Source organism: Tribolium castaneum, chromosome 3 (assembly GCF_031307605.1).
Source record: "Tribolium castaneum strain GA2 chromosome 3, icTriCast1.1, whole genome shotgun sequence".
Classification (NCBI taxonomy): Eukaryota; Metazoa; Arthropoda; class Insecta; order Coleoptera; family Tenebrionidae; genus Tribolium; species Tribolium castaneum.
In genome coordinates, this window is record NC_087396.1 from 8,982,398 (window position 1) to 8,986,431 (window position 4,034).

Sequence of the window (4,034 nt, forward strand, 5' to 3'; positions counted from 1 at the left end):
ATTAGCTTAATATTATATACATCTATTAGTAAATCCGTTAAAACTTTTAAAAATGTGTAAATATATGTATGTGAAAGATTTACACGATCACACGTGTTGGTGGTCAATCCTAAATGAGGGCTTTTAGAAAATCATATTTTTGACTGGGAAGCAAGGTTTTTCGCTTACGTAATTGTCCATTCGTAGTCTTCCTACTCCGTAAGTAGTCTCTGTTAGGCGGTTAGCTATTGCTATTGCCCCACAGAAGTAAACATATTAGCACTTTTCGGACAGTCGTTGCGAAAGTACTTCTGCAATCGGGCCAATAGTCTTTTTTGTTTTCTTTCCGTCCAAGTTGAGGTTTTTGCTTGCCATGTATAATGTTCCGATATGTCTGGGTATTTGTATATTCTAGCTTCTGAACTAGTACGATTTAATTCAAACCACGCTATCAATTTAGACGGTTTTGCCGACAGCTCTTTTATACGCTGAATGTCTTCATCCTCTTCAAATATGATTTCTTGTTGATTTGGTAAATGAACTGGTAAAACTATTATAACACCATGTGATTTGTTACTTAAAGGAAATTGCATCACGGCCCACCATAATTGGGATAACAGAAGCAACGGTATGTCTAAGCACTTGACTTGCATATGAAACTTTCATTTTTTTAAGATGGGAAGGGTTTGTATGTGTTTTCGTTAATTTTGGCATGGCTCGTAATTCAGTAGAACGTTTGTCTAGTTCATATGCTATTTTAATATCCTTCCAACATGCTGTAATTTCTTCAGAATTCTGGTTTCACACAAGTTTATATTTTAACAGATTATTTCTTATTCCTTTTAACAGGTGAGGAGCATCATAAACGTAAATAACTTGCTTTCCATCAACAACAAATCGCACTAGATTTTTTTTAACTGTTTGAAATTTTTGCCCCATGTGCTCCATTAAGTAATTTATTGCTGCTTGATTATTTGAGCCCTGATCTGAAACAGTAGCTACAACATTTATTTAATCCTGTTTTTTGACAATTTACAATTACTTGCTTTATAAGTCTAACTAAATCTCTGGAATTAATCCCACCATTTGAAAATGCATAAAAAATAGGTTGTTTCCATTTTCTAGTGACTCCTTTAATCATAAAAACAAGTACGTTATCAGTAATCTTCTCTGTTTTTAAATCGCCAAAGTCCTTAACCCTTCCAACTCTTTTATATGAGCATTTAATAAAATATGCGGTTAAATGGCCATCTTATCAAACATTAATACGCAATGTCTTTCGTACGTCTTTTCGTACGCTTTTAATGATTTTAATGACCTTAAGCGTTAAGGCAATAAAAACAACTTTTTTTCTCTTGGAGTCATTGTTTTGGTTCTGATAATTCCTACTTGTTTAAGAATGCCAACACAAGCCTGTTTTTTAGGAGAGACTTCGTCATTATTAGCTTCATTTGGAAAAGGTTTATTCATAGATGCAGACGCTGTAAGTGGCGTAAAGACAGTAGGTGGTGTAATTGGCTGGCTGACTTGACTGGCTGGTGTATTTTCACTGCCGTTTACATCTGTATTTGAGCCAGTAGATGTTTCAAAAGTGGCATCAGCTAAAATAAAAACAATAAGAAATAAAGATTAATGAAATGATGTTAAAAATATTTATTAAGGTAGATTACTGTTTCTAAACACACGTACCTTATTATTTCGTAGCTGCATGTAACTTTTACATTAACACTTTTATGTTGACAATATTTGTAAGCAAAATACTCAGAAAAAAAGTGCATTTTGTAAATATTTTTTTGCTGATTTACAAAACAAAAAAAACACGGAATTTTGTTTATCAAAAGCGTACGTAAAAATTCTGTTTTGAAAAGTAATAGAGTTTAATTTTTTTTTTTATTAAATATATCAAATTTACCATGATTATATATATATCCATTCCTCTAATAAGGAATTTGCAAGGGGAACGGGTACAAACAATTGCGGCAGTGCGTGTTTCTGAAGGAACATGTTAGAGGCATGATCTTCAGTCTTAAAATATTGGTGGCACACTCTATTTGATCGATATATTTGATTGGGACTGCTTTTGCAAAGGGATTTATTTCCACACAACAGCAACCATTTTTTTAAACGTTCCATTTCCTTTTTAGGATCAGGGAATCGGTGAAGACTTAAAGCTTAAGCTTTGCAATTTAAAACTGAACAATTGATTGGCATTGTTCAAATTGTCGAGATTTGCAAATTTATATGTTTGCAACGCATTGTAAAATTTTGATGACATTTAAATTGCCGCCTTTGTTTTTTCATTTCAATTTTTGTAATAACGGTAAAGAAGAAATCTATAAAAATGTGCGAGTAGCGCCTCTACTGGAGTGGAGTATATACTAATCTCATAGTCACGGCCTCTCCTATTAAAGTGTACAACCCTGACGAAGCCTTTCCTTTAAAAAAAATCATAATGACACCATATCCAGGTCGTCAACTAACTCACAAAAAACGGATTTTTAATTATCGCTTGTCTAGAGCTCGTCGCGTGATTGAAAATGCATTTGGCATCCTAGCTGCTCGCTGGCGAATTTTAAAACATAATATAAATGCTCATCCCAAAAATGTATATGTAATGGTACAAGCCCTCGTAGTATTACACAACTTTTGTAAAACACATTCAAGTAATGCACCTGGATACACAGATGTCGGTGACCAAGAAAATGGTGGATGGAGAACACATTTAAATAATGAACTACTGCCGTCTGTGGGTAGATTATCCGCCAAGATTGCCAGCAGACAAAACTACGACATTCGCGACGCAATGGCTTATTATTTCGTATCAGATGTAGGAGTTCCATAGCAAATAGACTGTGTTTTCCGAGGCTGAAGACTTTAGTAGTTTAGGAAAAATTTGGTAACAAGTAGTGAAATTAAATAATACATTTATTTTTATTCGAACAAAACATCACAAATTGCTTTCATTTTATTTTGGCGAACCTCTGCGGGCATTTCCATAAGCGTTATTCCCACAAATGTTTCAAATGCTTCTGATGAATTCATTGTATTTTTTGAGGACTGTACAGTGGTTTGAATTTTCTCTGCTATGTTTATCAAAGTAGAAACATTACTGTCAGCATTTTTTTTTCCTCGGGATGTTTCTAATTTAAAATGAAAAAATCAAACAGATATTTTATCACGCTAAAAACAACCTCTTTGTCTTGGGGTCTCGGGGACAAAAGAAGGAGTGATAGATGACGCTGAAGGTGTTTCTAGTTTAATAGTAAAATAAATAATTATAAAAAACAATATTAACTTATTATTAAAAGTACCTTTTCCTCCAAAACCATCGAGGTCTTGTTGAGAAGTTGAAGGAATTGAAGAAGTTGAGAATTCAGTCATGGAAGGACATGGAAGAATCTCCGCTTCGCTATTAATTTTTTTGTTGATCACGTTGCCTAATATTCTGTAAAATATATTATAACATATAAGATACAGTTATGTTGAAAGTAACTATTTTGTTGACTTTAGACTTGAATACAATTGAATTACTTTTGTGGTTTAATATGCGGCTCCAAAAAAGATAGTGCTCCCAAATACTCCCACGTACTGCAATCTGGAGCACTTTTGAAACTGGCTGTATTCTGTATTTGACATTGTGAACACCAGATAGGACATTTTTGAAATTTACTTTAGTGTTAATCGTTAATTCGTTAGCCTAAAGGGGGTCTAAAATAACTAAATGTATTGTTGTACGTGTTTTAAATTGGAGACAATTTGAAAGATTTGGAAATTGAATTTGCCAGGTGAAATATTACAGCAACCTTAATTCAAAAAAATTACTATTTATGGTAATCCCAATCTGACGGCTCTTAGACAGTTGATTACAAAAAAAATCGAATATACATGCTTGTAACTTTTAATTTCAGTTAAGTATTTTTGTATTCAACTATATATTCAGTTCTTGTGATGATTATGGTATTTTGTTGACGCATATGCGGAACCAATAATTGTTTTAGTTGGTTTTTCAAAATACTTTTTGTTATCACCGAATACTTGTTCATTAAATTAAAAAG

The 4,034-nt window shown here is 33.0% G+C and overlaps 1 non-coding gene across 1 annotated transcript; it reads right to left on the minus strand.

Annotated features, from left to right (window-relative positions):
- Nucleotides 1–2,947: 2,947 nt before the first annotated feature.
- LOC107399119 (uncharacterized) lies at nt 2,948–3,420 on the minus strand. The gene is made up of 3 exons (XR_010333512.1): nt 3,291–3,420; nt 3,171–3,230; nt 2,948–3,119 (listed from the first exon to the last, which is right to left on the minus strand). It is a non-coding gene; the product is annotated as an uncharacterized LOC107399119 (transcript).
- Between the last annotated feature and the right edge of the window lie 614 nt (nt 3,421–4,034).